This window comes from Oryzias melastigma, linkage group LG23 (assembly GCF_002922805.2).
Source record: "Oryzias melastigma strain HK-1 linkage group LG23, ASM292280v2, whole genome shotgun sequence".
Classification (NCBI taxonomy): Eukaryota; Metazoa; Chordata; class Actinopteri; order Beloniformes; family Adrianichthyidae; genus Oryzias; species Oryzias melastigma.
The window spans coordinates 8099188-8110579 of NC_050534.1; the positions used below are offsets into that span (position 1 = coordinate 8099188).

The window sequence follows — 11392 nt, forward strand, 5'->3', positions numbered from 1 at the left end:
CTTTGCCTCTTTGGGTAAAGGGAGGTTCACTGATGTGCAAAATAATGTGAATTTTATGCTTTAATTTAGAAAATCTGCCTTAAAAGTGGTTTAAAAATACCTTCTGAATAATTTACGCCTGTGATGTATTTTTTATTTTGTACTTTCACTTATTTTACCCCCCATTTCTAACATTTAGATTTAAGTTGACGTTTTTTTTAATCCTTTTATTGACTCGTTTTCAAATGTGAAAATGAATCCATTTCAACCCGAACACAAATGAGGGTCAAATCTTTGTGGAGGTCAAAATTCTTCTTCATGCTTTATAAACCTGGAACCCTGCGACGCATTAAAAAGTGCAAGTGAAGGAGTGAGCTGTGCGCCGTGTGGTCTGCTGGTCCTGGACATTAAGGGGCTCATATAGAGATTTGTGGGGCATTTATGGGATAGCCGACCTGCAATAAAACCGCCACAAACGGGCGCACGCCTGTGCACGAGGGGAGTTAACGCAGTGACTCACATTTTTTTTTTTTTTTTTTTTAATAAGTCAACCCTACCTCCAACTCCTGTCGCTTCTCGGCTGCAGGGGAAACCGCAACCAAGTGGCGGCCTCCCCCGTCCCACTCAGGAAACTCCCTGAAACCACCACTACCTGACTGCATGGCCCCCTCCTAACCAGACGAGCCCTTCCCCAATCATATTCAGGACTCCTCGTTAGAATAGTCGTTCGAAGCGGCTTCACGGACGGACGCTCTGGCCCCTCCCGCTGTTCAGGTGATGGCTCAGATGCACGTGCAGGTGTCTGCACGCAGACCTTGAATCGGGGCCAGACGTCGGCCTCCACCCGCGTGTGAAAGCACGCAGAGCTGCGAGCTCATGTGTCAGACGAGAAGCGAAAGGCTGACCTTTGGACGGCCGGCTGCGGCTCACTTTCTTCTCTCATTTGTCAGCTTCGAGGTGGAGAAACGCGAGAGGAGGCGAGCCGGCAGACGGCGGAGCACCAGTACCACAGAGGGAAGTGACCCGCCTGCTCCAGGTGACACACAGGAAGTACTCCAACTACTTTCTCTGATTCAAAACACTTTTATATTCATATGGATTTGGGAAGAAAAGCTCCCTTTTCTGTAATAAAACCCCTCACAGTCCTAAACATTTTAGTTTTTAGTCAGGTGTGTGCGTACAGTATTGTCTGTGTTTTGAGTTCCTGCAGGTCAAAGTTCTACCCGGTAACAGGAGACGGCAGATAAACTGTCCTTTGGGGTGAGGTAGTAGGTTGTATAGTTTTAGGGTCATTCCCATGCTGTCAGATGACTATACAACTTACTGTCTTTCCTGAAGCGACTGTAAAAGCACCTTCATCCTCCTCCTCTTCAGAGCGCTGGAAAATATTCTTTTTCTTTTCTCTATTCATGTTGGGCTCATTTTTCATATTTGAATTTGAAGTTTCTTAGAATACATAGTTGTTGTTAAATTGTCTGATTAATGTTTTATGCTACGTACACACCGGTCATGTGATGCGCGTTCAAGAACTCGCTAAACAGGGATTCTTGAACACGTGTTTAGCATAGCTGTTGCTACCTGATACTAGCACATGTACTCACAGTTGGAAGAGGCTTAGGCTCTGTCCAGATTTCTACACTACTTGGTGCACTATATCGTGCGTTCACCATTTTCCCAATCTACAATTCCAAAATTGAGTTTCCTAGAAATTTCCCAGAAGTCTTTCTGAAAAATCATTGTGCATTGATGCTCACTACATTAGCAAATATAGACCACAATGCATTGCGGTCAAACAATTTTTGCAAAAAAAGACAACGTATTTACATGTAAATATTTAATAAACCATCACATTTCCAGAAGTCAGTGGAGTCACAAAAAGACCAAATAATTTCAAAACCATGTGCTCTAGAAATTTTCCAGAATTCTCTGCAAAAAAATATATACTAACCACAATGCATTGCGTTTGAGCAATATTTACACCAAAAAAGCATTTTTTAATAAGCCATTAACGTTTTCATCATCAACACAGTGGATTCATAAGTAGTTGTCGTAACATGATTGTATTGATAAAGTCTACACTTTGTGAAATTGGTGACTCCATATTTGCCGTTTGAAGAAAAAAAAGTCTCTGAATTGCTTTTAGAATCCAGGGTATTAGATAATCCTGCACTATATAGTTTTTTAATAGTCAGAGCGTTAGCAGGGAATTTGGACACAGTCTTAGTGTGAAATGTTAAAGTAAATCACACAAATGTTTCTTTCACGGCTCTATTCTGATTTATGAAAGACATGTCATTTAATTCTGTCTGAGGAAAAACCACAATTATTCAGTCATCCGAAATTATCAATTTTTAAACAAAAGAACACTATCTATACATTCCTACCAAATCTGAGTCCCTGATTGGTCAAGGTTTAACTTTTGAGGTACGTTCAATGTTTCATACGTAGATCACGAAAGCGAACCTAAAAGCTTTTGAAGTGACGCGTGAATGTGAAAGTTTTGAATGTGGAAGCCCAAAATCCACATTTACATCGACTTTTCATTGGAAGTAGTCACTGGAACTCACATTTCCCATCCTGGTGTGAACGTAACATCAGTTATTGTATGCTCAGCTACTTGAAGCATTGATGTGGTTGATGGGGAAGATTTCAAATTAATTGATCTTTTTCATGATGGCAGAATATAATATTCTAGTATTTCCTGTTCTAGCAAAGTGTTTTCCTATCAGAATAAGACGTCACTCTGCCCGGCGACTCATGGTGCTCGTACAGGGTGAGGTAGTAGGTTGTGTGGTTTCAGGGTTGTGATTTTACCCCATAAGGAGCTAACTATACAACCTACTGCCTTCCCTGGAGGGCAGCAATACATCACAATTAAGTCACTTTTTAAAAGTGAAAGATTTCAGCTGTGATTGATTCTCATGATCATTATGTGTACTTTGCTCTTTGAAGATATGACAATGCACATTTCTGTTTTGATGTTTTCCTCAATAAAGATTTGACTTCTTTTTTGGCAAAGAAACATCAGTGCGGCTTGGTTTTTGTCGTTGTGGGATTTCAATTTAAAATACCCTAATTATTTGAATAATTTACCCCCAAAATACCGGTTTTATTATGTAATCACTTACTTTAATGAGATTAGCATTTCAGCATGTAACAATCTATAAAGCCTCTGCAGCTTATCGTTTTATCTGCCTAGACAGGCCTTTTGAAGTTCCTGTTTTATCTTCCTTTGTGTGATAAAAGCCGGGCAATTACTTGGGATTTTCCAGGTAAGATGTTATTGTTGCACAGGATCAAGGGGGGACAAAAGGAGAAAATACACGAGATTTATTTTTTTAATAGTAAGAGCTAACTTTAAACCTTTCTCGAAAATTCTAAGATGAGCTGGTATTTAAAATGTAATTTTCAGCCACATTTTAATGAATATTTTGAAGTGATTTCTGCACCATATAAACTGGAAAGCTGTGTTTTTCATTACTGTAGGTGGCGCCAGATAATTGGTCGCTTTGACCACAATTTCAATAAAGCACCTAAAACGTGGTTGAGTGAAAACTGTCCAAATGATAGGTAAATGTTCCTTTTTAGTTATAAATATTTTTTCTAATTACAGGAACTGTAAATTATTATAGCTATTTGAGAATGCAACATTTTATTTAAAAAATTAAATCAGAATATCTTTCATATTTGTATTTATTTAAAGTTTAATATAAATACTAAAATATCAATATATTTATTTTAAAAAAATTGTGCTTCAGTTTTAATTTGAAATATTTTACTGCACATCGACTTCCTGTGGTAGGCTGAAAAAGCAAAAAGTAGTCCCTCTTGGAAAAAAAAAGGTGCCTTCCTTTTTTTTCCTTTTCTGCCAACATATGAAAGCTAAAACAAATCGAGTTCGCTTTTTGATCCGTCGATGCCAATTGGTCGAAAGCATAGGTGTGTCAGGAGGTGTGTACGCATGTCACAGTCCCGCACTACCTCACTTCCGGCGGAGCTTGAGACGAGCCGCCGAGGGAGGCGAAGAGCGTCGACGGAGCCGCGCGGAGGTCTTCTGTGCATGCGTGGTGGCGATTCCAGAGAGCGAAGCGCCTCCCTCCTCTGGTGTCCGGCAGACAGACGTGTATCCCCGGCAACATGAACTGAACTTCAGCGAGAGCTCAGCCTCGAAGGTAACTAACTTTTATTCAAGAAAAAAAAATCAGTTACGCAATCGCGTTTTTAACCAGTAACTGTCCTTCCGGTCTATTTCCTGTTTGGGTTTTAACTTTTATTCCACCAAAATAATAAGAACAGCTGCAATCAGTTAATATGGTTTAATTAAACTATAATTTTAAACTCAATTCATTTACTACAATAAGTGACCTAGATATATTTTAAAAGTGTTTCAACTAATTCAAGAAAAGTTAGGCTTTTATTCTTGTGACAAATGGAGAAGACACCAGAAACAGAGATTTCAGCTGAGATGAAAACGGTCTACATTTCATGTGTTGTGTCTGCATTATTCTGTCCTTTGTGTCAACATGCTCTGCTGAGTCTGCCTGGCGTGTGTCCCTTTCAGCTCCTGTTTCCACTTCTCCAATAGCCTAAAGATAGAGCAGGCTGTGTGGGATTGCAGTTCCTCTGGGAGTTCAAACACAATGTCTTCTGGGATGATCTGGGGGGGAAGCGTAAACTGGGCCAAGGACCTGTGGAAAGGGAAAGAAAGTCATTTGGCTGAAGACTCTGCTTGATGACCTGAGCCTATAGTGAACATGGAAACCACATGGTGGCTTCCACCAATTCTTTAAAGACCCACTCAGGTTATCTTTTGATCTATTCTAAAACCGTTCCCGGTGCTCTTTTAATGATGATTAGGACGTTTTTAGCCAAAATGTTTTTAAAACTATCGTTTTCTAAGACATAGTTTCTTTAGTTGAGTTATAAAATTGATTATGAGTTGTGGGTGGGACCATTGTAGTAACCTCGCCCCTTCCCATTGCTGAGAGCTCTTTGTTTACACTCTCTCCTGCAAGCTTTCAACCCCTCACATCCCCAATAGAACAACCACCTTAATGAATAGTCTATGTCAGTGGTGGGCAAACGACTACATATGTGGCCCATTCAGCTAATGAATCTGGCCCGCAGAAATTGAAATAAATTATATTGAGAACCCTTTTTAATGTTTTATTTTCTGGTGTCTCCCCATAGATGGTGCGCTACAAATAAACTGACCTTTGTCTAAGTGCACAAAGTCACCTTGCATTCATGTGTTGTTGAAAAATGTGATCGTTTTTCCTATCATTCCAACGCCACATGAATGCAACATTTCTCTAAATTCGCATGTTTTTTTTTCCTGAAGGGCATCAACCCATCTGTGCATCTGGTTCTAAAATTAGAATCAAATGCACAGTTTATCAATTAAAAACTCAAGCATGTTCTGTTTTAAAATATGTACATTTATTTTGAATCAAAATTGAAGCACTTTTTTCTCCACACTCCATGTTATTACTGACATTTTTAGAATAGTTATCAAGTTCTACGTACAAAATGTGCAGCTATTGAATGCACATGGAAAGTTAAACCAACTTTGACCAATCAGGGAGTCGGATTTGGTAGTGACATCTGCATGACTTCCCTTTTAAAATCATTTTCAAACAGTTAAAAATTGATCATAGATGAGAAATTAATAATTGTGGTTTGTGCTCATCCGAAATTTTTCTTATATCGGAATAGAGCTGTGAAAGAAAAAGCCTGGAGCAAGATTCACCAGATTTGCACTTTTTGACATTTAACACAATTTAACACTCCAACTGTAAGCGGTGGACATGCGCTAGTGAACTGTAAAAAAAGAAGAAGAAGAAGAAGAAGCCCCTCCCTGCTTGTCCAGTGTGAACATCATGGGCTAAACGCATGTTTAAGAATACGTGTTCTTGAGTGTTCATCGTATGTGAACGTAATAAAACGGAGCAACAAATGCTAGAGTTATCCAATCGTACAGTTTGGTTTTAGATTACGCAGATCTAGTCGTCTATAAGTGTATGGATCAGATTGTTCTACAATTTTTTCATTTCACATTTTCTCTTCATTTCTTCCTAATTCACTAGGATTTTAAAAACGAAGTCCTCAGAAAAGCAATTCGGAGTCTTAATTTATGTCCTCCATCATCTGAAAAACGCCTCTAGAACATGTATAAAAAACACAATTTAATTGGAGTAGGTCTTTATGAGTAATGCACCCACTAAACAAATAACCCAATAAAAGGTGGTTTAGATCCTGTTTTCCATAAAATATCCACTAAAACAATCAGTTAAACCGCTTTAATTTTATTGTTTTAAACAAAGCCATCAAAAGAATCAATTATTTAATGACCAGCATGGTCAACTTTATATTTTCTAATTATTTGTGTGTCATTAAAGTCTCAAAATAGGAATTGTATATCTTATTTATATCTATTTTACACAAATAAGCCCCTAGAAGAATAGAATTACCTCTTTGAACTCGCTGTTTTTACCCCATCATGAAGCGAAACAGATTTTCCCGTCCTGCAAAATCTGACGGGGACGTTTGCCGTGTCAAAGGGCACATACTTTTAACATCAAAGCCTCTTTTTTTTATCCTGACCAACAGCTGCCCCACGTTTGATGGCATGCAGGCCGAACGGCGTTCAGCTGTATTTTTTACCCCTCTGCACACCGTTGGCACACTTTCAGGGCTGCAAAAACAAAAGACGAGGCAAACAAGAAGCCACATGCTTCAATCAATGACGTCCTCCACGTCTGGCCTTTGGAGTTACAACAGTGCATGTTTACTGCTCAGAAGGATAATGACCTTTCACATAGTTGAAGATAGTCGCTCAATCTCAAATTCACACCCACACCCTACAGATTTTACACCGAAGATGCAAATGCAAAACTCCTTTCAAAATAAAAGTCCGTGCACAGGAGAGTCCTCGCATCTGTCGCCATGAATCAAAGGAAACCGAGCAGAAAGTATGCATTTGCCGTGTTTCTGTCCTCTGCGATGGTTCAAACAGATGTCCTTTATCCCACTGGAAGCAGCTGGGAGCTCCACCAAACCCCCACCCAAAGATCCCCTCGTATAAGTAAACACTCTCTGAACAGAGAGGCAAAAAAACACAGACAGCTCCCATTTACTTCTGTCCCCAAAGTAAACTGCAAAAGACAAAGTTGACACAGTCTCTGGACGTTTCAAAAGCGCCCTCTTTGATGTGAGCTCCACCGGGGTGCAGCGCGTCTCCTGTTGGTCAATAAATCACGCTAACTGTTTTACCATCAACTGTGCGCGCACTTTTTTTTTTGTTTGTTTGTTTTGTTGGACTGGTAGGGATTTAGTGTGTGAGAATAACTCATTTGAAATATTGTACAGCCGTTGAGTGACAACAGTATTCATGTCAAACGGGACAATCGCTCCGCTTTAGTATCAACAAGAAGACACATTTTTTCCACCTCATCTAGGGAAATATAACACGCAGAAGATAAATACTTATTCTTTATTTTGTGGGCTTTTTTTTCAAATCTTTAGTAGCTTTGGGAGGAAAGTTGGAGGTTTGTCTGTAGAAAATCGTCACAACTGACTTCCGTTGTTAAAATATTATAATATTAGTGTTACTTTTCTCCTTTTACATAAAATACATTCTTAACCCTTCAAACACTGGAGATCTTCCTGTAGCTGTGTTTCTATGGAGAGAAATAGGTATCATCCCAATTTGTGCGTTTGTAATTCTTGATTTGTAACTCATATTATAAGTTTTGTGCATAAGTACAAAAATTACAAAATTAAAAAAAATATACATTTTACACTTGCTCAAATTAACAACAGCTTAAAACTAACTACATGCACAAATCTTTAATGGAAACATGAATGACTTGTTACGCACACACAAAACCTAATTTACGCACAGACCAAAGATTTGTCCGTAAGTGATGTGTTTAAATGCTGCTAGAATGCTGGGTCATCACAGTTTTCTTTTTCAGCTGCCTTGAAATTAGATGTTGAATATTATGATGAAAGTTGACATTTTACCACCTTCTTAAACAGATATACGGGATAATTGATATAAAATAAGTATTTCAAAACACTCCTTTTTCTTTAAAAATAAAAGTATATTCCTGAGCCGATAACTTCTTCTCTGCAACCCCCTCCCCTCCAATGTTTGTCGACCAGAGCTCAGTTCTATTTAAGAAAGTTTCACCATATTATTCACAATCTAATTTCATAAGAAAACTCTGATGACCCAGCATTCTAGCAGCATTTAAACGCATCACGCACAGAAACATGAAAAGAGTCTCGCATCAGATTTGCATGTAAATGTGGTTTTGTTTGTGCGTAACAATTTAAAATAATTATTTTTTTGTTTCTGAATTTTTGTACTTATGCAGAAAATATATTGTATGAGTTATATAATTGAAATAAAGAATCACGCACAGACAAAAAAGTTATGCACAAATCAAGAATTACACGTGCACAATTCGGGGTGATACTTAGTTATCTCCATATGTTTTAAATTGCAATAATAAATTTACCTAATGGAGAAACAACAATTTTAAAAAGACTTGCAATTGTCAAAAATGCAAATTTTGCATTTTGAAGAGGTGGTTTTTGAGAAACTGACATATGTTGCAAAACTGCCATGGAAACAATTTTTTCAAATTAAATGAGTCACGTGACTATCAACCGGATACCACGCCACAATATGCTCCACAGCATCAAACAGCTCATCAAAAGTTGAGCGTGTCGTGCAGTATTGCTGGATCCACAACTCCTCTGTAAAATCACCATTTTCTAAAATCACTCCCTTGGAGCTTGTCGCTCCATGGTCTAAAATAGACGCCAACGTCTCCTTTGATAGATGATGAGTGCTGGTGCTGTGGCAGAAATGTATCTGTCGTAAATAAAAGTATCGTTCACATCTGTCGCTGTGTTTTTGAATGACTTCTCGCGTAAGTCGCTTTATGTTTGTTGGCATAATTATGATTCAATGGAAAAGGTGTAATTGCGAAATTACTTTCTTTTTGACATTCCTAGAATTTTGATCAAGTTTTCCACATATGTGTAACGGTTGTGATATGTAAATAACAATCTTTGACCGTTTACACAATCAACTACTGTAAAATGCTGCATATCAGCTTAAAGCTGCTTTTCTCTGCATCAGGATCCATCGGAATTCAATAATTACGTAAACAGTTGAAGAGCTACTGTGGTGACTACTGTAGCTCCTGTGTTGACTTCATTTGACTTCATGAACTATTTTAATTCTTCAACCTTTTCTTTAATTCCAACTGATTCTGAAGCAAAGAAAAGCAGCTTTTGGGCTGATATGCAACATTTTACATTCAACGCAAAGCTGCTTTTCAGTTATTGGAATTGGTCAAATAGGTACTGTAGTTCGTAAACAATACTCTATTCACCACCCTCATGATGATACCATAGTTTTCAAGTCGTACTCTTTAATATTGTATAGAAATATGCCACTAGAATACTTATTCCATGAAGTACTAACAATATTTTCTCTGTTTCTCTGGTGCTGTTGAACATGTGAATGGAGAAACCTCAAATGGATATAAGATGTATCCTTCCAGATTCCAGATTATGTTGCAAAATTTAAAGACTGCCCAGTAGTTGTGACTGCTGCAGTTCCTCAAACGACCTCTAGGGGCTGGCTTTAAACTAAAGAGAGTCAAAAATCCTTTTTGGTGTTTCCTTATCAATTTGTATTTAAGTTGTTTGTTTTGTTTTAATTAAAGCTTAAATTTGTAGATTAATAGAGGTCGTGTGGGATTTTCTTTGCTTTTTTGTTTTGTTTTACTTATTGTTTTTAATAAAAGGTGGTGAATCCAATCGCTCAGAAGGTCAGAGGTAAACTCTAGTTGATGTGGTTGCTCTTCTTCATTTTCTGCATGTCGAATCCTCAAGAATATTGATACAGTAAAGATAAATATATACTTTAAACACATTTAAGTCTAGATTCACTTGGTTTCCATATGACTAATGTCTTGGAAGAATTCTAGAATTGTTTGATCCTCATAAAATCCTCATGATTTGATGTTTTCATAAATTTGGCCCATAAATTAGGACGGCCAGATAAAGCATACAGTCCCGGAAACGTGATTTTATTTGTTGAAATAAGCCATATCCGGCTGGTAAATTGACTTTTAGCTGTTGTTTAGGAGCCCCGCCCCCTTTTCTACATGTTAACATTTAAAAACTGATCAACATTTTCAATGAAATTACCTTTTTTTCTATGATCAAAGATATTAAATGTGATTATATGACAAAAAGATTTTTTTTTCCGACTAGAACATAACGTGTCACCCTGTGGTTGCTTTGTGAACTTCAGTTTATTTCGATTTTAGATCTGCTTCAAACGGGAAGTCATCGGGAGGTGACTATTGTTAGCGTGTCCAGTCCTATTGAGAGTTACTCTGTGGTTCCCACGACTGAAATTTTGCTCTCGATAATCGACCTTTAACCTCAGTTGTTCTCGAGAACCATTTTACGATTTAGGCGTCCAATCCAAATCCTGATGCCGAGTTCCAAGTCTTTGGTTTGACCCAACAATGGAACCGATTCAACAACACCCCCACCCCCCAGGCGTCTGGGTGGACACTGAGACGGGCTTTTACCATCCGAGTACTCTTGGTGCTATTAGAGAAGCTGGTGGTGGGGGGGATTAAACTCTTGACCAGGTCTGCCCAATCCTGGAAAACTACAACCCTGCTTGTTTTCCGGCTTTTCCGGTGGATTAGCTGGATCAGGTGATTCTCTGGTTCTGGTGGCCCAACACTCTCTAATCCTGGGCTCTGTGCAAGGAAAAACTGGAAGCACAAAGGGTAGTAGGACTCATAAGTCTCATGAATAGCAGTGAAAATACTGAAGCATTTAAAGTCTGATTCACTGTTTGATTGAGTATTGGAATATTTAGCACATTTCCATTACAAATGTTATGAAAAACAATATTTACACATTAGAAGTGGTAAAAACGGAGGCACTTTTATCATGAAAATGATCATTTATTTAATCAAAAACTAAACAAAATATCTAAGGAAAACTTTGATTCATGGATTTGATAAATTCAGATCAATATATTTAACCCTTGTGCTGTCCTAGGCAGGTTTACATTAAAAGTGGGGTCATCTGGACCCCATAAGACAGCGCACTGAACTTTTCTTTTTCAAGGTTTTTTTTATTCTTTGTCATGGGGATCACACATCAGTGTAAGTGTGGGGTTTATTATCAATTAATTGTTATTTTTGAACACAATAAAGCAGCCTTAAAGGGTCACCAAACAGGACAGTTGGAGGCCGACTGAACTCTCAGCCCAGATTTGAAAAATGCAAAAAAAGGGGGGTGGGGCTAGGCGAGGCAGTCTGAGTGGAGGAGGTGTGGTTTGATATGACTGACAGTAACAGTG

General features: G+C 38.3%; 2 protein-coding genes across 2 annotated transcripts in view; both read left to right on the plus strand.

The window, feature by feature from the left end:
- The window catches only part of atxn10 (ataxin 10), a gene marked incomplete in the record, with an annotated part of 61635 nt that extends 58634 nt beyond the window's left edge, over positions 1–3001 (plus strand). Inside the window, 1 exon segment of the mRNA XM_024282887.2 lies at positions 930–3001.
- A 731-nt stretch (positions 3002–3732) lies between these two features.
- LOC112153024 (peroxisome proliferator-activated receptor alpha) overlaps positions 3733–11392 on the plus strand; it is a 17142-nt gene continuing 9482 nt past the window's right edge. The window contains exon 1 of the mRNA XM_024282897.2: positions 3733–4151. The gene's annotated coding sequence lies outside the window, so the exon portion shown is untranslated. The remainder of the gene's footprint in view (positions 4152–11392) is intronic.